Source organism: Marmota marmota, unplaced genomic scaffold (assembly GCF_001458135.2).
Source record: "Marmota marmota marmota unplaced genomic scaffold, marMar, whole genome shotgun sequence".
NCBI classification, from domain to species: domain Eukaryota; kingdom Metazoa; phylum Chordata; class Mammalia; order Rodentia; family Sciuridae; genus Marmota; species Marmota marmota.
This window is the reverse complement of record NW_025999982.1, coordinates 22,370,752-22,396,795: the sequence shown is the minus strand read 5'-3', so window position 1 is coordinate 22,396,795 and position 26,044 is coordinate 22,370,752.

Genomic DNA, 26,044 nt, shown 5'->3' with positions numbered 1-26,044 from the left:
TTATCTGCAGATGAAAACTTCTCTTCTTTTTACATACCCTCCTTCAAATTATGACTCTCTTTACTTAATACTGAATAGAAATCTTTTTAAGATTTATTTTTCATCTTTATATACTCATTTAAGATCTTCTGCCTTTAAAAGAAATTGTTGAGTCTGATTTTCATGCTGATTGATTCTATTTACAACTTTTCAAGTTTTTTTTCTTTTCAAGACAGCAGTAGAAGCAATGTTGTATTTCAGAGATCCTTATGATAATTATGAAAACAAAAACTAGCTCAGTCGTGATAATTTAAAAGAAGAAAGTATTAATAGCCTATGTTGATATCTAAGGTTAATAGATTACACTATTTTCTTTACCTCCAAAATTCAGAATTAATTGAGAAATAAGACATGTCAGGCAAATGCTTACAACAATATCAGTCTTATTAGAGATAAAGTTTAATAGGAACTATGGATGGGAACTGGGGCCAAATGGATTTTTCTAATATTCTTTCTGAATTTAAATTTCTATCCAATTATAGCCAGAGTTGGATGCCTACAGTTATATTGCCTACCCCACCCAGATTCAGTAACAGTATGTACCCAAATGAACTTGGGCTTGATGAAGATTGCAATTCATTCTGAAAGAGAGAGAGAGAGAGAGAGAGAGAGAGAGAGAGAGAGAGAGAGATATCACAGAAGAGGGGAAGGAGGCTGTGGCCAGTCCTTTCTCCTGTGCTCACCAGTCAAGAATAGCCCATGAAGCCATGCCTCTTTAGGTGACTGGAAGATGTAGGAAATGCATCTTGTGGAAATCAGATGCAAATTTAAAAGCATACTAAATTGTCTTTGGAGAAATTCTGTTTTTTTTTTTCTTTTCATGAAGCTTCCTACACCACAATATAGATGGAGATAACACTGTGAAGTATGTAAATATTTTTGATCAGCCCAAAATTCCCAAAACTCAGGCTTGTTCTTCAAAAGCAAGAGCACTAAAACTATGAATAAAGAAAACAAACTCCAAAGGGAAAGAATTTGGTGACATTAGTTTTTAAAAAACCAAATAAAAGTAGATAGAGTTTATATTTAAACTCCTTAGAATTGGCTTGGAAATAGTAAAATGAGAGTTTAGACAAGCAGAGATCTTGCAGACAATGCATTCTACTAATATCAACTGAACTCTTAATGATTTGGGGGTTTCATCCAAAGCTATTGTCCATAAGGCAATGACACACTCTCTTGAGAACAATTTTATCTGCAACCTGAATGAGTTCAAATTTATGTATTCTACTGGCATAGTCATTCAGAATAAGGATGTCCATAAGACAAGGTGACTTTGAGAGCATTTCAGCCTTTACATTTAACAGATGGACCACAGAGATTGGCCAAGGGAAAGAAGTTTGCAAGCCTGGAAATAATGCCATGGCCTATAAGGGTGACTTTCAAAGAAGGATTTTTGTTTACCTATTTTCAATAAGTCCAATGAGCATGTATCTGTTTTTTTAGGGCCCTCTGGGTACTCACTCAATATGCTCATTTCTCTTTCTCCCTAGGCTTAATGAAAGAAGCTGAGTGCGGTGACTGCTTATTTTAAATTATATTTTAATTTAACTGGAATTAAAATTAGTGAAGCTTCAAACATTAGTCAATAATTCAGCTATTTCAAACCATTCATCCATTAATATTAGTTCAAAACCTATACGTACCATATGTCCTGAGAGTTACTGAAGATATAAAACCGAATGTTCCATTTTTTTTTCTCCTCAATCAGGAAATATATGGGTCCTTTGGGAAGACAAACTTGTAAACAAATAGTTAAAATACGTATGTATCATACATTACAGCACAAGGTACATTAGTGACACAAAACGAGAGATCTGCTCAGAAGGAATCAGGGAAGTTTGCATAGAAATAAATATCAAGAAACATTTCACTCTTTTTTTAAAAAAGGGATATAAAGAGCATTTAAGCACAATCTTTCCTGTGTCAGGTAGAATAATTTTTAAGATGGTAAACTTTCGATAATATTATTTAGGAATACTCATGGAGGACAATGATCATTTATCTAAGGGTATTTTGTCATAGAGAAGAAAGTTGTGGATATTTTACTTTCATGTTTTTCTTGTTGTAAATTATGGAAAGAGATGGCAGATGCAAAGGAAACCCATGATTTCCCAGAACTTTAAAAAAACAAATTATCAAAATAAGTCTGAGGACAAATTTTGCAATTATCCAGATGGTTTCTATTCTTTTTCAAAGACTAGGAATTTTGTATGTAGAATAATCATGAGAGAAGATTTTTGCCAAAATGTGAGGAGTTTTCAGGCATATGGAAACTGAAAAGCTGCATGATAAGAAGGTATAAAATTCAGGTTTTCTTTAAACTGAGGAATCAATTTACAGGCCAAGTTGCACAAGTGTTTGTTGTTCACTAGGTGGCAGAATACTAAAAGAATACTCTGGCAGAGTATTCCATTATGGTTTCATGAATGTGCTAGGTCCTTTGAGTTAAGGGCTTTCATATGGTTGCAAAATTCACTGATTTAGAAGTATTCAATACATATGCATATTCTGAAATAGCCTCTGCCACAGATGAAGATTGTTTCCTTAGATAAACTAGAGATTCTAAATTTGCAGGGGACTTTTGTTTATCATCCCTATTTCCTATGGCATGCTCCCAAATCTTAGCTTTATTCTGTTGCCTACTACAAATATTTTCATTTTATTTTTTTCTGGCTTCCCAACTCATAAGCCTAGGAGATATTCTTGAGAACTTCCTCTCTCTCACCCACCCTTAATGCTATAGTAAGTATCAGGACCGAGGTTTGTTGATCCACCTCTTCCACAGCTAGCCTTTCTGACACAGCCTCTCCCTTCCTTGTCCCTTCAATACACTGAAGACACTGCTTCAGTTAAGCTGTCCTCATCTTTTACACAGTCTATGTAATTGCCTCCTATCTGTCTTTTCTGCCTTGGTATGACAAAGCTAATCTTCCATTTTGTCTTAGTATGTTCTTCCCCAAAATACTCATTTCGTCATTATCAGGCTGTTTGAAAAATACTTCTTACTTTTCAGATGGGAATAAATTTTAAAACAAATTTGTTAAAAACTCCCTCTTGCCAAGAATGTAGGTTGATAGTCACTCTCCTACACTAAGACTATTGGATATCTCTGTTTATGCTGGGCACTTTTTCATTATTTCTCAATATTAATATTTCCATTGAACAATTCCACTGCTATTAATTTTGATGTGGCATTATTTTTAAGGGAAAAAAAAGAATTGAAACATTTATTGGCTGGGGATGTGGCTCAAGAGGTAGCGCGCTCGCCTGACATGCGTGCGTGTGCCCGGGTTCCATCCTCAGCAACACATACAAACAAAGATGTTGTGTCCACCGAGAACTAAAAAATAAATATTAAAATTCTCTCTCTCTCAAAAAAAAATACTAAAAAAGAAATATTTATTAATATAAAAACTTATAAATACAATTTGGAATGTTTACATAATGGACTACTGTGTAGTCCCCAAATATAAAGGAGATCTAAATGTGTTCTTAAGAAAATAAAAGTATATTACCAAGAGGAAGAGCAAGGTGCAGAGTGAAATGTGGAGTATGATTCATATGTGTTAGAATATTTTTTATTTATTTTTTTTAGTTGTAATTGGACACAATACCTTTATTTTGCTTATTATTTTTATGTGATGCTCAAGATCAAACTCAGTGCCTCGCACATGCTAGGTGAGCACTCTACTGCTGAGCCACAACCCCAACCCCTAGAATATTTATTTCAGTTTTTCACACATATAAATCCATGAAAACACATGAAGCATTGCAGCATAGTTGCTTATAGTATAAATCTAGGGCCATGCTCAATGGATTGAAAACCTAGCTCCAACATTATCATTAGCTCTAAGCCCCTGGGAAAATTAGTCTTTCTGAGCCTTAACTTCAGTTTGAAAATTGGAAATTATAATTTTAGCTACCAAATAGGGCTGTTGTTAGAATTTAATGGGTTAATAAATTATAACTTACTTTACCAAGTGTGGCAGCTGGTGCCTATAGTCCCAAACATAGCCAGAACATACTGAACCTTGTATAAAAACAAAACAAACAAAGGAAAAAAAGAAAAAGAAACATGCATATATTATTTATTTGGAAGAGTATCTTGCATATTATAAGATCTATATTAGTATTTATTATAAATTTGTTCATTAGTCTACTATTTTCTGTAAGGTGGGTCAAGGAGTTGAAGTATTTTTTAAAAATATGACATGTAAGTACCATTTTATAATATTTAAGAGGAGATAGCCTTAAAAAAATCAGTGGTTCTCCATTGCTTTAGGTGAATTTCAAATTAATTTGAATGTTTTTTAAGTCCTCTCATGATCAGTTTTCTTCTTGTTTGGCTTCAATTCATGTTCCTCTTCTACACTATGTCACAGGACTTATTCAACTTTCTTTGAATCTATTATTTCTTTCCAATATTCCTTGATTTGGCAGGTTATCCTTCTCTTCTTCAGTCTTGTATGTGACCTACAAGACTCTCATATCACCCCTCCAAAAGCCTTCTCTTTCACCCTTGTGCCACTTTTTGTCACTCACAGCTCTTGGGCATAGACCTTGTCTACTTTGAGACTGCTCATTCAAATGCCTACCTTACCCATTCATAGTGAATACTTGAAGGCAGGAACTACTTTTCTTTCATCTTTATATTTCTATTGCCTGTCACTATAACCATTCATTTGCTGAATAAATGTTGAATTGATTAATAAATGAACTGTAAACAGAATTCCACTTAACCCAGAAATTCTTTCTCAGATTATCACACATGGGAAAATAGAAACTTCACTTGGAATTTCAGAGTTGATTATGGAAAGGTTACACAGGCTTAAGGAGAGAAAAGGAGATAGATAGTAAAGTATTTCAGTTTAATTACTGTAATAAGAAGCTAGGGAAATACTATAATTTATATCTCAAATGTCCCCCCAATGTCTTGTTTGCCAGCCTGTGGTGCTATTGCAAGGTAGTGGACCCTTTAAGAGGTGGGGCCTGGTGAAAGGAAGTGAAGTCACTAGGGGGCGTGGTTAAGAAAGGGGCTATTAAGACATCAGCCTCACCCTTTCTCTCTCTTGTTTCCCAGCTGCCATGAGGTGAGCCGTCTTGCTCTACAGTGGGTTTCCAGACACAACATTCTGCCTCACCAGAAACTTCCAAACCATGGAGCCAAATGTTCATGGAAGGAAACAGCTAAGACTGAGTCAAAATAAACCTTTCCACATTTTTAAGTTGATTTTCTCAGACATTTTGTCATACTGACAGAACACTAATACAGGAATAACATGGAAAAGGTGGGTTATAGAACTCAGGAGTTTAATGAAAGGTTTAGTGAGGCTGGTGTGTTAGAATTCTATACAATTTGTACTGGGCTTTTGAAAAGGGAGTATTAGGAGCGTGGATCTCAGACCAGGAAAGGAGATTTTGCCTGGTGGACACTCAGCCTGCTGATGTAGAGGTGATGAGTGGGTGGGTGCTCAAATGGTCCCTAGCTAGGATTCTGTTGATGAGCACATGGCTTGGCCGTTTCTCAGACTGTGAAAGCAGCACTGCTAGCTGCTGTTGGTATCTCTTAGGGGCGGTGGAAAAGTTTATGCTGGCAAACACTGAGGGATGGGATAGAAGTCTGCAGCCACAGAGGCAATACTGACAGGAAGTAAGAGGACAGGAAGGCAGCCCTTTTTCTTTGCCTCATGCCTTCTAATTTTCCTTCATTGCCTATCATTAGCATATAGTTCCAGAAAGACAACTGGCAAGGGGTGTGAGAAAGTAGTTTGCAGAGTTTTAGCTCTAGCAACCAGGAAGACAGGATAGGGGGTTGGACTTGTTGCTGAAAGACAATATTGAAAGAACTGGCCCTCAAAGTATTTTTATTACCTTCCCCAAGTTGGATTTGTAGACCTGAAATAAAATCAGCAGTATCTTTCTATTAAGCGTCTGACTCAGAATTTCAATAAAATATCTAATGTTAATGTAATACTTTAGGATTTTTCAGTGAATTTTCAAATACATTATCTTCAGCAACATAAGTAACCATTTCCATCTTACATGTTGCCCAAATATCAACTTAAGAGATCTTATAAATCTTGGATATTTTAAAAAAATTTTATTTAAAAGTAATTGTAGGCTTTAGACTTACAGGAAATTTACAAAAATAATACAGAAATGTATTTCCAGCAGCAATGTATGAGTGTGCCTATTTACCCTACAGCCTTACCAGTAGGATGTGTACTCTCATTTTTAAAACTTTGTCATTCTGAAATGGTTATCATGCTATCTAAGAATAGGGGATGTTTTCCCGTTTGTGAACATTTTCCTTTTTATGTCTTCCAGAAGTATTTTAGAATTTTCTTCATATAAGTTTTACAAGTTTCTTTTTGTTATTCCTTTATCTTCTCTATTGCTATTATAAATGAGGACTTCTTCACCATATATCTCTACCTGGTTATTTGTGTTTGAAGGTTTTAATTTTTATGTCATTTTATATCTTGATGTCTTAATCATATTTGCTTGAGTTATTTTTATGATAGATTCTTGCTCTAGCTTCTACATATGAGAGAAAACATTTGACCCTTGACTTTCTGTGTCTGGCTTATTTCGCTTAGCATGATGTTTTCCATTTCCATGCATTTATCAGCAGATACCATAAATTCATTCTTCTTTATAGCTGAATAAAACTACACTCTGTATGTATATATCACAGTTTCTTAATCCATTCATTTATTGACAGACTCCTGGACTGGTTCCATAATTTGGGTCTTGTAAATTGTGCTGCTATAAAACATTTATGTGCTGAAATTCCTATAGTATTCTGATTTTAGTTGTTTTGGATAAATACTGAGGAGTAGAATGCCTGGGTCATATAGTGGTTTTATTCCTAGTGTTTTGGGGAATCTCCATACTACTTTTCAAAGTGGGTATACTAACTTGCAGTCCCAATAACAGTGTATAAGTATACTTTTTCCCTCACATCATCACCAGCATTTATTATTATTTGTATTCTTGATGATTGACATTCTGACTGGAGTGAAATAAAATATCAGTATAGTTTTGATTCATGTTTCCCTGATTGCCATGGATGTTGAACAATTTCATATATTTGTTGGCCATTTTTATTTCTTCTTTTGAGAAATATATGTTTAGTTTTTGCCCATTTATCGATTGGGCTACTATTATTTATTTATTTGGTGTTATATTTTTGAGTTCTTTATGTCTTCTGGATATTAATCCTGTTAGAGGAGTAGCTGGCAAATATTTTCTTTCAATCTGTAGACTCACTTATTATGCTTCTAATCATTACCTTTGCTGTACAGAAAGTTTTTAATTTGATGAAGTCCCACTTATTGATTCTTGGTTTTATTTCTTAACCTTTAGTGATTTTGTTGAGGATATTTGTGCCTGTGCCAATATGGTGGTGTTGATCCTATGTCTTTTTCTAGCCATTGCAAAGTTTCTGGTCTAATTCCTAGGTCTTGAATCCACTTTGATTTGACTTTTGTTTAGGATGGAAGACAGGGATATAGTTTATAGTTTCATTGTTCTACATGTGTATATCTAGTTTTTCCAGCAACATTTGTTAAAAAGGCTATCTTTTTTCCAACATATATTTTTTGTACCTTTGTCAAGTATCAAATGCTATAACTATAATGAGTTTGTCTCTGTGTCTTCCATTCCATTGGTCATCATTTCTATTTTGATATCAATTATATGCCATTTTTGTTATTATAGCTCTGTATATGATTTGAGATCCAGTACTGTGATGCCTCCAGCATCATTCTTCTTGCTCAGGGTTGCTTTGGCGATTCTGACTCTTTTATTCTTCCATATAAATTTTAGGACTCTTTTTTATTTCTTCAATGAATGTCATTGGTATTTTGATGGGGATTGCATTGGAAATGTTTAATGCTATTGGTAATGTAGCCATTTAGACAACGTTAATTCTGCCTGTCCAAGAACATGGGAGGTCTTTCCATCTTCTAAGGCCTTTTTTACTTTCTATCATCATATATTCTTTTTGGATTGTTCCCTTTATCAGTATGTGACCTTCTTCATTACTCTCTTCTGATTAAATTTTTCTTGAAATCTGCTTTGTCAGATATGAGAATAACCACTCCTACTTGTTTACATTTTGCATGGGATATTTTTTCCCATCATTTAACTTTCAGCCTGTGGGTTTCTTGCCTATGAGATGAGTCTCTTGCAAACAGCGTATAGTTGGATCTTGTTTTTTAATCCATTCTGCCAATCTGTCTTTTAATTAGGGAGTTGAGACTATTTATATTCAGTGTTATTATGGATTGATCACCAATTTAAATATATCACATGGATTTTGTTATACAGTGTTTCATTGTCATTATTTTCACCCAAGTGTTGTTTAAAGGAAAAGTTATTGTTTGTGTGAGTGTTAATTTCTTTGTTGAAAAATTTGCTTGGAAATGTGCTTAAAATTGGCACAAGCCCCCACCTACATCCTATAAAATGTGCACTGATTTTTCTGTGACTTCTGTGAATTCTCAGGGAACTAAAAAGTTCTAGGCTAAGGGTCAGTCACATTCAATCTAAGAAATATAAATATTTACTGAATTTTCCTCTTGTGCCCAGTAGTAAACTATTTTGGAGTGAGACAACTGGTCAATTTTTTTTGTTGTTATCAATTATACCCAAATAAATTCATTTTCTGCGTCCTCATTTTCATAGACACCATGATAAGATAATTATTTTGTTTAAAACATGTAAATGGACTATGGAAAACTAAAACAGGCTAGATTTAAAGTATAAAACCTTGCTAAGAAGCCAATACTACAGCATATTTATTAAAGTCTAAAACCACATCTTTTTACATTTAGAAATGAATTTTTAAAGAATTTTTAGAGTTGAAAAATAATTTTAGAAGGTATTTGGTATGAAATTATACACGTTAATATCTCCAATTGGGTAATTAAATTTTATGACTATACATTTACTAATTTAGATTTCATTTTAATATTATATAAAATCTAAAATCAATGATACATTAAGTCAAGTTTATAATAGATGTCCTAAGAAATTTTATTTTAGATTTCATTTCAAGAAATGTATTGTTATTGGAGAATGTTATCTCTCTTTTCTTTTTTTTTTTGCACACAAATGTCTTATTTTTAATCATATATTTTTGCATATGAAGTTATATTTTTCATTTTTTTATAATCAGAACAAAAATATTTTTAATTGGTATACATTTCAGTTGTACAAAAAGGTAGATTTCATTGTGATATATTTACACATATATAAAGCCACAATTTGATTAATTTCACTAAGACCCTCTTTTCCTCCCCTCAATATCTCTCCATCCCATAATTTTGAGCAAAGTAAGCCAGACTCAGAGGAAGAAGTATGTTTTCTCTTCGATGTAGAAGCTAGAGGGGGAACAAAAAGTATGTGTGGGAGGAAGGATGTCATGACATTAGAAAGGAGAACATTAGGGTACAGAGAAAAGATGGGGGGACAGCCTTTTCTTTTGTTACCATAATTAGAAGTAATGCTGGTCTCTTTAGGTGACACCTTTTCTGAGTGTTAATATACAATGTGTTTGGATGCTTGCCTAATTTATTTGAGACTGGTTCTAAATGAAGTAAAATATTGAAGATTTAATTACTAACTTACTAAGTTACCTTATAGTATCAAATAAACTAATAGGCACGAAATTCTTATGTTTACTTTGGAGATCAATGAAACTAAGGATTTAATTCTATTAAATTATCAGAACAACATTGTGGGTATTGAGTGGACATGGAAAGTGGAATAAACACAGTTTGAAAATCCCATTTGTAGAAGTTGGAAATGTAACTCAGAGGTAGAATACTTGCCCGGAATGTGCCAGGCCCTGGAATTGATCCCTGGTACCACAAAATCCCATTTGAATAAAAATAAATCAACATCAACATCACACTGAATAAACATGAAACTAAAATGATTAATTAGTTGAAGCTCAGAGTTTAAGGGAGTTTTAATAGTGATTTCATTTGTAACATTGCATAATGGCAATTGAACAATTTAGTAACATTGTTAGTAGTAATGTGTACAGTATTATAATATAATTCAAAAAATCCTTAAAAGACAATGAATAAAATAAAGAATATCTACCCTATTTTTAAGGAAAGTTAACTCCTGAATAAATATATCAGATTTATAATTTAGATCATTTTATTGGGTATTAATGAAGTATAATATAGCACATAAATTCTTGTACATCTTAAGTGAATACTCTGAAACGGAAATTTAAACAAATCATCTGACCTTTCTGTAGATGGTTCTTAGGATTTGGAAACTGAGACCTAGGATATATTGTAAAGGATCTTTAAAACTGATTTCTCTTTGAATCATATCGATAGAACTATGTAGTTTTTAGACAGAGAAGCATGATTAAACTCCCAGTTTCTAGATGACATAGGAAAGGAAAGAGAGTGAAATCTCTCTCTACATAAACAAATCATGCCTTTTCTAACAATGCTTCCACTATGCAGGACAAACTAGTAGGATTTGTAGTACTTCAATCCTGTTATTCAGTAAAAACAAGGGAAATACAAATCATAATCCAGGATTTTACTTGGATATCTGAGAGATTATTTGGTGAAAGAATCATTGTGTGGACGATAAAGAGGAAGAAAAATTAAAGCTCCACTCCACTCCAAAAGAAATGAGGAGGACNGGGGGGGGGGGGGGGGGGGGGGGGGGGGGGGGGGGGGGGGGGGGGGGGGGTTACTTTATCACATCAACTGGAGGAATGCACAGAAATGTGAGAATGCAGGCCAAGCATGGTAGCTTGCCTGTCAACCTTGCAGACATGTCACCTGCGTTTCATTAGGATGAATTATCACATGGATGTTTGGAAGTTTCTAGGAGATTATTTCATTATCTTAGGGATATATATGTATATATGCATATCTAATATATAATATTACACACACACGCACACATGCACACACACACTTTCTTAGAAATTTCTGAAAATTTATCAGGTGAGATTTTAGAGAACTGAATGGTTTTTCTGATGATTTATTCTCTGCTAACACAGTTCTGTGGCTTGAACTTTGGTTAGTCCTCAGTGTTGCACAGAAACATTAGGGAATCACTAAGTTGCTCAGAATCCTTCAAACCTTAGAGAGCTCCATTTTATGAGGTCATTGCTTCCTGAATACCTAGTTTTATCTAAAGTGCAGACCAAATATCTACTATATAACCAGTTAGACATTTAACATAGAAATTCTCTGACTTCTGAAATCGCATAACTCCTCTCATTCTCTACTCTTTGCACTCTACTAGTCTCTCTCCCTCCTCTCTTTTTTTCCCCATTTAGAAACTGGAGAAAGGTCCTGAATATGCCATTAGAGAATTGAAAAGGTGAGCAGAGAAGATTTGCTCCTTGAAGGAATATTTGCTGAGAATCTCCTAGGCATCAGCCTATAGGATGATGTTCAAATATTGTTTTAATTCTTTGGAAAACCTACAGAAGCTATTTTTAAAGGTTTATGACAGAAGAAAGTATCCTGTTTAAAACAAACAAAAAACACATTAAATTCACATTCAATCTGGCTAATTCTACTTGGGGGAAAAGACAATGACAATGTGGCTGATACCAAAGTAAATTTACCAGATGCCCCTCAAAAGTATTTTTGTTTTGTTTTCCAATCTTCCAGTATTATAGTCTATACAATCTATATTTTAAATAAATTTATAATTGTCAGGTTTTTAAAAGAAAAACATGTTTATGCTTTAATAAGTTTTATGAGACTCAACTTCACCATAAAATAGTTCCATTTGTGAATGGAATTTCAGTTTATTTAATCTTCCTGGCTCTTTTCCAAACCACCACATTGATCATATGTATGTAGCTTGCCAAATTAACTGAGTACATTAACCTCTTACAGCCATCTGACATAGAGAATCACTATGTTAATTTATGAATTGGTCCTTGTATATGCTCTTGTCTTTTCTGTGTTGTTTTAATGTTCTGGTGCCAAACTATACACTTGTTCTTTCATGCATTAATTCTTTTATAGAAAGGGTGGGAATATCTGCTCATTGCTTTCTTCTAGGACATCAACCTCCTCCCCCCAAAGTCCACTAGCAGCATTCAAAATTTGGTGTCTGCTAGCAGGCCTGTGTTCTTTTGTATGGACCAGAGAAATAAATAGAGAAGGCAAAAATGAAAGAGGTGCAAGAGAGACGCTAAGAACAGAGATGGATGAAAAGCCCTGACAGCATGCAGACCCCTGGTCCCAGTTGAACTTGAAACTCAACTCTATTCCTGATCTTGGAATTTGAGAGGCCCCTGTTTCCTTTCTGTACATTCCCTTACATTTAACCTAGTCTCAGTGGGGGAGTCTCTTAACTGTAAATGATTCACTTCTAACCAGCATAATTCAGTATTACTAAATGGTTATTATTGAAATGCTGATGGGTTTGGGGACTTTTTAGTAGGTGCTAGGAAACAAAGATAAATAAGACATGGCCCCTGATCTCAAGCATCCTTAATTTACACAAATGTTCTTAAGCACAGGGGAATGCAGACAAAGTATATTTTACACAGTGATGAATTTATCTTAATACCTAAAAAGGTCAATAGGGGTCACTCATGATTCACTGAACCACTTTTCACAACTACTTAACCAAAACACTAAGTATTTATGACCTCATACATTTTCTTTCATGATCTTGTTAATAGGTTATACTAAATAACTGTATAGGAGTAAATGAGACAGATTTGCCTTTATAGTGCTAAAACAGCATTTATAATTCCCTAGGATCCTGACAATATTGTCTTAGTAATTTAAGAGTCAACATTTCCATTTCAAATACCAAACAATCAGAACAATTGTCTAAGTTGAAACTAATGGGATTATAGTACCCTTAGGGTGCTAGAAGCCACCACAAGAGAACTTCCCATGTACTTATCTACATATCAAGACAAAATGACAATATGTACCAATACTGAAAGATAATAAAAACGTTGCTTGCATTTCTGTTGCCAGTATTTCCCTGGAAATAGAATTGTTTCCCTGTCTTGTGTGGCTTTTAAGTAGGGCTCGCTCGGTAAAGTTCTGAACTGATGAAGAGGGGAGCTCAACCCTTGATTTTCAAGCATATTTTACTGGTTATTATTACCCAATTAATCTCTCTTGTCTGAAGCTGCATGTATGCTCTAGTATCAAGGCCAGCTTAAGTACATGGCCAAATACAGGTGACTGGTGGGTACATGATTAAAGAATACATGTTAATGGGACTTGTGATGTGCTTTGGGATATGACTTCTGTGAACCTGATATATCTATAGCTATGTTAGTTGGCCGTGGCTACCATAATACAGTACCATAATTTGGTGGCTTAAACAATGGAAATGTATTTTCTCACAATTCTAGTGGCTAGATGTCTGAGATCAAGGTGTTCAGAGGGTTGATTTCTTCTGAGGCCTCTTTTCTTGGCCTTTCTCCTTATAGACAGCCACCCTCTCCCTGAATCTTCATATGAATTTCATTCTGCATGTCATATATGTAGCCTAATCTCTTTAGGGAGAGATTTTTTCTCTTTATTGGATTAGGGCTCAAACAATGGCTACATTTTACTTTAATTACTTCTTTAAAGACTCAATCTCTAAATTTAGTCACATTCTGAGCTCATGATTTAAAAACATGAATTTTCGGGTGACATAATTCAGTCCATATATGCAACTTAACTATATTGACAACTACAGATGATTAGTGGACAATTTAAAAAATAAATAAAAATAAAAACAAGTTAATGAGACTGGTCATGTGATATGCCTTGGAATAAGAATCCTGTCAACCACACTTGTCCTATTGGTACATTAACAAGAGAGTCAGATGAATAGGTCTGTATGTGGTTGCTCAGACCTGGATTCAGGCTTTGAAGCTATTTAGGAATATCAGTTTTTCCCAAATCTGGATCTGTTTTAACTCACAGTTCAAAATATATATGTTAATCCTTCCATGTGTAAAAAAATTTTGATGAACTTAATTAATGTCATGAATTGTAGTGTGTGTGTGTGTGTGTGTGTGTGTGCACGCAGCTGCTAGGTAAAGTATTTCTTAAGTGTTCAATAATAGGGAATCTTTAGGCTTTTGCTAAAAAGAAAGTTGACTATTAAGATACGGGTAGGTAGCTATTGTGCTTTTCTTTAGCATGGTTCCTTGAAGATTTGTAATCTTTGCTAAACACCAAAAAAAAAAAAAAAACAGCCACTTAGTAGAGTAACTGTTAAGCATCAGCTATTAAGTAGTACCATTGCTAAAAAATGAAAAACAAAAGAAAAGGGCCATCTGGGATACAAGAAAATGTTTTTATAGGTCTCCACAGGATCCTTTCAAGAATGCATGAGGAGAGGAATAAGTGCATATCTTTGGAAAACCAAAGAGTAATTTAGAAAAAAGAAAAATGTTATTTTTTTTAAATGAAGGACAACTAAATCATTTAATGTTTTCCATATGATAGAGTTGTTAAAGTTAAAATCAGTTTTGTTGTTAATCTGTGTTTAATATTTATCTGTGTGTTTATTTTTAAATATTTATTTTCAGCTCTTGCTATTTTCTAAAATAACTATTCTATGCAATATGCTGTATATGTAGGTAGTAAAAATTTAAGGGTGGTGTTTGCAGAGTTTATACTGACTATACCACTTGATGTATAAGGTGATCTTGAGAAATTATAGGATACTTTATAATCTTCAAAATCTGTAGCATATCAACAAAAATTTGAAGAATATAGTATCTCCATTAACCATAAGAAGATACTTTAGAGGCAACTTATTAATTCAATACAGATTTTACAAATCTGCTATAAAACAGAGCATCTTTCATTTAATCAGCCACTAAATACAGATCTGCAAAAAAAATCAGATAAACTTTCTTGTATTCAGAGGGAAAAAAAAATTGGTCAAATGCCATTTCTTTGAAATAATACCTCTTGATCATCTGTAGCAACACAGAAAGAGACTTGAGCTAAAGAGAAATTAATGTAGACTCTTAGAAGTTGGACTAGCCTCTTGGAAAGACTGTCTATACTTGTTGGCTTTCTAAGACCGGTGATGTCTTTTTATTTGGCTTATAACCAGGCAAGAGTGAGGAGCGTAAGCAGTCATTCGAGCATAGTTCTTGGGTAGCTCTAAATAATAATCATATATATTTTGTTATTAGTAGGAAAATAAGAGGGCCGATCTATTCCTTGTTGAATACTTCATCAATGTTTCTTGGCCACTCCTTAATTTAATTTCTAGCAGCTCTAAGCATGAAAAATATCTATATTGGCACTGCAGTTCTAATCAGTTTTCTAATTGTGTTTGTGTGTTGTTGTTATCATTTTTGTTGTTGCTTCTTCCACAAATAGTTGCTAAACTGGAAAATAATTAAGTATGAATGAATATGGACAGTGCCACATAGTGGTAAGTAAGAACTGTGAGTTTGGGAGGCGGGGTTCAAATCCCTGTCCTGCCAGTGTGATGTTGAGCATATTATGTCTTCTCTTCTTCAGATTTATCCTCTGTTAAATGGGTATAGTAATAATATGGTGGACTTTTGTGGTTGTAGGAATTGAATTTACATAATAGATTAAGAAACTGGGAGTAATTTTATCATCTTGGTAAAAGTGTTAGCTGGCACAGTTTGCCAAAATAAGTACCTCATATAATTAACTCTCCTGTAAGATTTTTTTGTTCATATCCCAAATATTTATGGTATGTCTGATCTTTTTTTGCTAATTTAATCAGGACCTATACAGGTCTGGTATGTTTGCAAGGCCCACAGGGGAACATTACTCCACTTCAGTTGATCCAAAGAGCCAGTCTCCTCCTTCCCTCCTTGCCTTCTCTCCTTCCATCCCTCTTCTTTTTTTGCTTCTCTTCTCCCTGTCATTCATTAAATATGTACTAAATTTAAGGCACTGCATTAAGGTTGAAGAGATGAGTATCCCCCAAACTTCAAGGAACTGATAGTTCAGTTGGAACAGGAGTATGTGGCACAGGTAAGTCAGCAGTCAATTTCGATAGAGCTTGGTTGCTGCTGTCACAGAACTAAGCACAGGGTCCTAGGAGAGCTGCTATGAAGGGGATTTAGCCCAAAGTGGGATAGTGGTCTGAGAGGAGCAGGAAAGCCACGGTGAAAAGCTTTCTGAAAAAGCTAAAATCTGATTCAACCTGGGGACTGATGGATTTGGATGGGAAAGGTAGTCTGTTAGTGGATGGAGAGGAAAGAAGATACAAGATAGAGAAATGCATGTGGCATGTTGAAAGACTAGAGGTGAGAGGGTGTTTGTCAGATTTGGAATATGGAAGAAGATCAATGATATGTAGGAATCTGGTGAAATATGAAGGGGATCAGTTAGTAAAGGTACATTTAGTCCATCTTAAAGAGTTTGGAATCCCCCCCCAAAAAAAAACTTTAAAGACTCACTAGGGATTTTAAGAAGTTAAATGTTATGACCTGACTTGAATTCTAGACAGAATCTTCTTAGCACTGTGGGGAACAGATTTGAAGGAGCTAAGGTTGGATGTCAAGTTGATATTTGTAAGTATATTACAGCAATATATGTGAGAAATTAGAGTCTAGCTAAGGAAGGACCAATGGGTTGAGTGAAATATACACAACCGAGAAATACAATTTTCAGAATTTGGTGACTGCTCAGATTTGGAAAATGAGATAAGCAGGGATGCATCCAGATGACCACTGATTAGGGCATCTCAGAGGCAGTAAAGCTGGTCACTGAGATTAGTCAATAAATGTCTGGGGCTCAAAGATACATGGAATAGAGAAAGATTTAGTGTAAGGTAAGAGGTCTTATAGCATTGGTAGCATGAAGAGCAAGAGTTTGGAGTGAGATGATAATTAGCCAAAGACAATAGCTTTGAAGCATTATCATCTGAAGAGTGTTTATACTTTGTAATTGGCAGGTGGGGAAGAATACTGTGAATTTCTTTTCAAAATACCCAAGTGAATGTGGAAATATATTTAGATAAATAGGCAGCACAGGAAGATGAAAGAGGTGAGCATTTGACAGTAATCAGGGATGCCAGTAGAAGTCTGATGCAAGGATGTTTCTGCAGGTGCAGGCCAAGGTGGAGTTTAGTGAATTTTGACATTAGCTGTGTGGACCCTGATGTCTTGGCACTGTAGACTTTCCTCCTAGCATTAGAAGCATGTTTTAATCAAAGGTTCTCTTGACTGGATTGAAATCATTGTTTTTCCTTGATTCATGGTTGGGAAGCTTAGCAGAGGATGATTGAGAAAAGTCTCATTCTCTTGATGCCTGCCTGTTCTTCAATCCTAGTGATGAAAGATTTTCATTTCCATGGTATACTTAAGAGAAGGAAATTAACCCTGCTTGACCATCTACTTTGTTCCCAGCATTTGGACTCTTGTATTATCTGAATTATTTTACAAATAAGGAAACAGATTCATCAGGTATAAAAAAAACATACTGAGAGTTACACAGCTATGAGGTCACAGAGCAGGAATGACAAATTGGTTAGGTTCTTCATGTTACTTTCATTCTCAGTTGCATTCAGGGTACAGAAACAGTATAAGTTGATTTATCTTAAGTATTTGGTGCAGTAATAGAAAGCTGGCTAGAGAATCGGGAAAGAGAAAAATACTAAAGGAGCAAATTAAGAATGGGAAATGGGACACAATCATAGATGAAGAGGATATTAATATTTAGAGAATGGTAAGGAAAATTCTATACTGATAAATTTAAAAAATTAGATATATTGGATGTTCTTCGAGGAAGATACAGAAAATATATGTAACCTAAGCTTATCAGGGAAGAAATATAAAATCTAAATAATTAGCCATGGAAAAACACAAAAAAGTTGATAAAGAATCATGAGACAAAACAGTGCCAGGTCCGAATGGTTTTTATAGGAAAACATTATACACACAAAACATTTGTTTGCTACCTCAACTGTCCCAGATCATAAAAGAAAAAGTTCTTGAATATATTTGTATCTTTTTAAAGAAAATAACCCCAAAACATTATAATTGTCAATATTTATTAGTATGAATTTTAAAATCCTTAATCGTTAAACAATATCTATAGAGATATATGAACACCAAATATAATTTAGAATAATAATGATCTGGAGTAGAAAAACGTAATAAAACAATAGATGTTAAAGGATTATAAAAGAAAATATTTATTCCTAATAAAGGAAAAAAAAAACTTTTGTGAAAGTATATAAACTTGCATTATGTTTATGCTTTAATATACGGAGTATAAATTATCATTTAGATTTTATGTGTAAATCATTTGTACAGGGTACATTTGGGGTTTGTGTGCTAGGGATTGAATCCAGAGCCTCATGAACAGCAAGCACATGCTCTATCAGTGAGTTCCCCCAGCTCTTCCCATATGATTAAAATAGCAGATTGTGAGTTGGAAAGAAATATACAAGGTTTCATTCTGGGAGTATATACCATGAGGATCACTGAAAATTGTTAGGATTATTACTACCTACAAACATTTATTGAGTGCTTAGAAATCACTGTGAAAAGTACACTGGATATTTTACTGAATTTAAATGTACTTGAGACTTCAGAGGGTACACAGTGTGATGTGTCAGAGTCCATCTCAAACCCATAGCTGCTTGTCTGACAGAATGAGGTCTTCAACCATGCTCTACTGCTGGAACAAGAGAGTTCTGTAAGATGGCTAGTTGGGGACAAATGTGCACACTTCATTTTATAGACAACATTGCTGTATTTTTTTGCTGTCTATTATTATGGGAAGTTTAAGCAGAGAATATCCATTTTCACATAGCTACAACAATGACATATAACAAAGAAAAAATGATGACAATAAAAACATGCTTGGAATAATTTAAGCAATCATGTTATAGGAAATCACTAGGAAAGATGACTTAAATGGAAAGACATATCTAATGCTTGTATAGAACTACGAGGATGTCAGCACTTCCAAAATTATTCTATAATTCAACATCATTCAATCTAAATGATAAGGGTTCCACTTGATGTTTCTGAAGTTTATCTGGGATACAAGAATAAAATAATACAAAAGAAAATTATTGAAATGAAAGACATGATGTGTTACTTGCCATTCCAAATATTATAGGTAGTTTGAATCTCCTCCTACTACCACTGGTTTATATGAAGGTTATTAACTTACTATGAAAACTGTTATATATCTATATTACTTGACCTGGGAAAACACACACATAATATATTGAATAAAAATAGAATTAAAGAAGTTGGTAGAGAATGAAATTATTTATGTAAAGTCATGTATGTCTGTAGTTATTTGTAAACCTAGAGAGAATTCTGGAAAGATGTTCACCAAATGTCGGCAAATGTCTTTGATTATTGATGCTTTGATGAGAGGTTTTAATGATACTTTTTGTCCTGTTTACATTTCAAACATTAAGCATGTATTAGATTCAAAAAGAAGGAAATAGGACAAAAGGTAAATCAGTTATTAGATTTACTATTAATAATAAGGTAATAATATTAGATCCAAATACATGAACTCCAGGGTTTGTGTGCCTTGGAGGAGAGAGGGTCTGGAGAGATGATAGTAAGCACACCATTCCACCAGCTGCATTGTTTCAGAGGAATTGGCACTTTGCTAAGCCCTTTAAACACCTTGATGTTTGGTCCAGAACTCCTAATTACAATATCAGATATTTGTAATAAAAATAATGCAGGGGCAAAATATCCCCATCTTTTTTATGTAGATCCTTGGCATACATTATTTGCCTGTAAGATTGTAGTGCTCATCTCATCCTTTTGTAGAGATGAAACTGTATTCCTAAAAAGACTAGTCTGTTTTGAAGTATACTGTTTTTATGGGCTTAAATTCAAAACCATAAATGATATGATAATGAAATTTGCAGCTGTTAAGAATTCTTGGAAGATGCCTTTGTGTTCAAAAGATAGGAAGACTGAAGAGGGAAAAATGTTTGCTTAAATTTAAAATGAAAAGCATTAAGATGAAATGAAGCTGCAGAAAAATTTAGAAAATTTGTTCAACCTATAGGGGTGGCTTGCTCCCTGGGGAGCCAAGTATGAAGGAGAGTCAGGTGTTGTGTGACTCTATTGTATTGAGGTAACTGATATTTTTAGTCTTGTATTTTTTTCCCCAGAAAACTAGTAGTCAATATCATTGTAATATTTTAACACTACTTTATCATTAATTATAAAGGCAGATTTTTCTTCTCATATCTTATTTAAGGAGATGCTCTATATTCTCCAATATGACTTAGTTAAATTTGGACCCAGTAGTCATAGTATTTAGCAGATCATGTTTCTGGCTTGCCTTTATATATGAAACATATTGTACAGGAATAGTTTGGAGAATATATAACATATTCATAAACAGAAGAAACTGGAAAATGTTAATGAAGTTATACTTTAACAAGTAAAATGACAGGTAATTCAATAACTAGATAATATCAAGAAGTGCTCTCCCGTGATCTATTTTATTCTATATCATTTATTAGAAGATATTTACCTTAATAATTTACTTTTAGCATATATCCTTAGCCCTGACCTCACATTTATGCAGTTTTCTCCATTAATCAAAATATTCATCATTTTCAGAAAATTTCACATTTATTGCCTTATTTGATATTCACAAAAACACTTGAAGATGAGAAAAATACTTAGTCCCAAGTTACGATGTGTATGTGTGTGTGTGTGTGTGTGTGTGTGTATATATATATATATATATATTACATAATTATTATTATTATAATTCTAAATTTATAGATTAAAAATGAAGGAAGAAAACTTATATATAAGCATAGCACATTACAACTCTTCCTATATATTTTAATGTTCTTCAAGTCTTTGACCTTAGGAGTAAGTAATATGGAGTATATGCAGGAACATATAGTCTAGTTCATTTATTCAGCAAGTATTTTTTCTGTGCCTATAATTTTCTAATATCAGGAATATAGAAGAACAAGACAGATTATGTTTCTGCCCTCACAAAGCTTACATTCCAGTAGTTAAATAGATACATAAATGTTTGTTTTGTATTGATAGGTCCCTCAAATAAAAATGAAAGAGATATAGGGTACAGACTGAAGGAATGCTTATTCTATAAAGTGTGATTGCCAGTGCTTCTCTGATGGACCAACATTTGAACAGAAACATGACTTGAGTAGGAATGTGAACTCAGGGATATGGGGATGGGGCAGAATTCCAGGAATAGGGAAGAACATGTGCAAAGACCCTGAGACATGCATCTTCAAAAAAATCAAGAAGGCCCATATGGATGGAAAGATCAATAGGTTAAGACAATATAGCTATGAGAGGCCATTTATACCTCTCCCTAGCCTGAGCAATCCCCCAAGCCTTTCTGGCTGACCTAAAAGATTTAAGGAATAGGAATGCATGAAGGGGCTACAGAGAGTGTATCTTGGTGCCATAGATAGGCAGGTAACTTCAGTAGCTGATGGTTGCTCAAAGGCCTAATGAACCAGTGGAACCAAGTATATCTCAAGTGATATGAGAAGAGGATTCTCAGTGACTTCTGGATGAAACTTGAATGCAGGAGGATAGTTGAGCTTCTGGAGACCATAGATTCTCTTGGGAAAAAAGAAGAAAGGAGTAATTAAAAAAATTCAATGGGTTTATATACTGAAACATCTGATTTACTAAGACCCAAAAGAGACCTTTAAACCTAAAAGGACCAAGCTCCCTTGAAAGTATTTGAAAGATTTAAATAAATTTACTGAGTAGGAGTGGAAACTTGAGACAGGATGACATCATCCTTGGATTTTAAAAGTGTGTTTTTTGTACATCTGAGTTATAGTGTGCCAATTCTGTCTCTTGCTGCATTAGTGTATTTGGCATACTACACAGTAAAAGACTATCACACGGCATGTAAGCTGCCATGAATCCAAACTGATTAATTTGTAGCTTTTAAACCACAAACCATCCTCAAGTGAGGTGACTTTCCAAATTTCTACAACTCTTCTTTATTTTTATGTCCCTGAAAATTTCCACTCTCACCCTAGTGTGGTCAAATTATGGTTCAGATTCCTCCCAGGGTACTCCTAATGCCTCCCTGTAAATCCGTCGGTTTCCATAATTTAGCAGCTCTACCTTGGTTGCCTTGCTTCCCTCGTGTCTGCCCCAGCTTATGGTCTTGGATCTAGAGTGGCTGTCTACATATCTTGAGCTTGTCCCAACCAATATCAATATATCATCCATGGACCTGCCTTTTCCTCTCAAAGCATGATCTAACTTTTTAAAAAGTCCGTATCTGAAGACATGAGCTCATACTCCATCTTTAGTCGGAGACATTGACTCTCAAAGTTTACATGGCCCTCCCCTCCCCAGCATCCCCCACGTTGTTCCTCTAGCACTGATAAATCATTTGCTTTAAACAAGTCTCTGGCCCTCTGGGAGGGTGTTCTAAGTCCATTACTGCTTTTGGCACTTTCACTTTGTCCCTCAGAAACATTCTGCTAAAAGTTTGGTGTCTATGGTAGATCATCTTCATTGGTTCAGTTCTAGGGTATAACTAGGTTTGGGAGCAGCTAAACAATCTGCTTTGTATTATTCAGAGTAAATGACATTAGCTGCTATAAAAAAGTCTTGGTGATTTATTTCTCACTGAAGTCTGAAACAGGTTGAATGCTCTCTTCAAAGCAGTCACTTAAAAAGCCTGCCTAACTCTTTCCATCAATGTGACTACATCATCTCAGAATCCTTTGGTTCCAACCATGTAGACAAAATAAAATGTTTGCAAAAGACGTTTTAAGGGTTAGGCATAAAAGTGTGCAGAGTTCTATCTGTGTGTGCGTGGACCTGTCTTCCCTCTCAAAAGGTTATTTAACTTTTTGATGAAAGTCCATGTCTGAAGAGGAGCTGCCAAATACAGAGCAGCACATGCATATGGAAGAGCACTAACAGTGTCTGCCATTATCTATTCTTTGGGATACCAAAGATCAGATTCAGGTGACTTTTATACAAAGAAAAGACCAACTCCATCCTCAAGGGAGATAACATGAATCTCAGCCTGTCTGTCACTCTATCTAGCTTCCAAGTCTGGGACAAAAATGCCTTTTCTTTATCCTATAATCTACAAACTAAAATAACAAATCATTCCTCCTCCCACCCTACATGCCTGTTGTACAGATAGGGATAAAGGCCAGGAGCACAAACTTAGTGAACTTTTCAGTGGGAAAAGGGAAGGAAGGATGACCTGCAGAAGTCACTGATTCATGGCAACGCTGGAATTCTTCACAGCAAGCACTGTGATGACCTGCTTCTTGTGCAGGTGGGGAAAATTCTCTGTTGAGCTCCTGTTTGTGCCTCTTTTCTCTGACTTTTGAGAGGATTGGTTTTTTTTCATTGTTCTCCTTGATCATGTCTAAGATGGCTGTTGGTGGCTGTAAGTATCAAGGATTTAAAAAATCTAGAGGAAGGCAAGCATGGTGATGCACTCCTTTAATCCCAGTGGCTCAGGAGGCTGAGGCTGGAAGATCACAAGTTCAAAGCTAGCTAGCTTCAGCAACTTAGCAAGACTTAACTCAGCAAGTCCCTGTCTCAAAATATAAAATAAAAAGGTCTGGGGATATGGATCAGTGGTTAAGTGTTTTGGGGTTTAATTCCTGGTACCAAAGGGTGGTGGTGGCAATCTATAAATCATGGAGTAATAAAGCTTTGTTTTAAGAGTAAATATGTGGGGTCTTAGACCTCAATGTGTAAACACATTAAAAATACACATATTGGCAGTTTATACAGAAAGTTTTACTGCTAAGGTGTAGCCAAAAGGCTCTAAACTATAGGTAGCACATGGTTTTACTGTGGTTGCTGTCTACATGCAAGAAGATTTTCTTAGCAGTGGCATCATTCAAACTTAAGAAAAGGAGAGACAATAGGAAAGCACCCAGGCTTTAGCAAGTATACACTATAATATAGGAAAAAGTAATTACTGGCTTTTGAGACATGGTGGGTTGAACAACATTTGCTTTCCTTAAACTCAGAATGAGTCTGACACTTACAAAGCTCACTGCTCTAATTAGGTAGGCAGCGCTAGATCAATTAAGAGTCAGGGAGAAAATTTAGGGGCCTTAATTCTGAATTCCTATGGCTAGTTCACAGGCTCAAGAAAATGCAAATATTGTAGATTGACATGTAGACAGCCTTAGACATGGGGAACCATGCCTAAGAAATACACAAAATTTTGAAATGACAGGGGTACTGAAATGTATTAGTTCCCTGGAGCAGAGGATGAGTATAAGCATCAACAGCAACTTTAGTTTACATATCTGCTCAGGGTGATTCTCCATTTGAAACTAAGGAAAAGCAGTGAGCCTCTTCTATAATAGTCAAGTTTCTTAGGACTAGAATTCTTAGGACTAGAATTCCTAATAAGAAGTAGTGGTATTATCCTAGTGAGCTATTACAAAATAGCTATTGCTGTACATCTGCTCTTAATTCAGGCTCTTCACAGTGTGACTTTGTAACTCTTCTACTCAAAAGTTCACTCAGTAGTCATTAATAGAGGCAAGGGCTGTAGCTCAGTGGTAGAGTGCCTGCCTCACATGTGTGAGGCTCTGGGTTTGATCCTTACCACCACATAAAAGTAAATAAAGCTATTGTGTCCATGTATAACTAAAAAAAAATTTTTTTAAAGTCATTAAATATAAAGGAAACAAACTTCATGATGAAGATAAGCAAAAATAATAAGGATTTATATCTTCAAGGGCCTAAAGATCTAAAACAACTACTTATGAAATATTTGAAGAAATAAAAAATACAATAGAAAGTCACATAGAAAAAAAAGAACATTACCAACAAACATCTAGAAATAAAAAAATCAGATTTTTGAAGATGAAATTTTAATGAATGGGTTAAATAGCTTATAAGACACTGATGAGGAAAGCATGAATGAGCCTGAAGATAGAGTCATCTATTCAACAAATACTTAACAATTAATTCAGCATTGTATGTATATTACTAGTCCCTTGCTATGTGTCAGTGAATAATACAGATAAAGATGCTTGTCCTTAGGGAGTTCATTGTCTTATGGGAAGAGAAAGACAAAAGAAAGGAGCAATTTGCTTAAATTCCCCCAGAGTCACACAGAAAAAATACTTTCCCAGACTTTTGAGTCTAGAAGAAACATGAATACTTCTGATTAGTGGTGGATAGGAGGAGTCATTATGCACACCACATTTCCTGATAACAGTGCTTATAAGACACCGACTTTAACTTGAAACCAATAAGAAAAAGACAAAATTTAAAATGTATGAATTTGTAAATTAAAGCACTTTCAAAGTAGCTTATGGATTGAAGAAAAAATTCTAATGGTAATTCAAAAATATTTGGGGTGACAATCATAATAGAAACAGTATAGAGAATTCTAAGTCATATGAGACTTTGATACATTTACAGATGCGAATTTTCCAAAACAGTATGGTAAGTTGGGATATCCAATATATGATTCTGAAATTATTGAAACACAGATTGAAAAACAAATAAATCTCTGCCTACGACATATGAAAAAAATGAAATTTATATTGTTAAATACTTAAAATGATATAAAAACTTTAAAACATTTATAATGTAGGATAGGAAAGTGTCTTTTTGGCTTAAGGGGAAAAAAAGATTAATTTAAAAGGACACAAAAGATGTTAATCATACAGAAATATTTGACATATCAATTCATTAAAATTAAGAATTATTTTATCATAAGAGGCAAGTAAGTCACTGAGAAATGGTGTTTTCAATATATATTGACAAGAAATGACTGGTACCTAGAATATATAAAGCACTGCTGCAAATTAATGTAAAAAATGACTAAAAACCCATACCAAAGATAAGCAGGTATTTCACAAATGGCCAAGAAATGGAAAGCTGGGAATGGAGCCACCATTTGACCCAGCTATTCCCCTTCTTGGTCTATTCCCTAAAGACCTAAAAAGAGCATGCTACAGGGACACTGCTACATCGATGTTCATAGCAGCACAGTTCACAATAGCAAGACTGTGG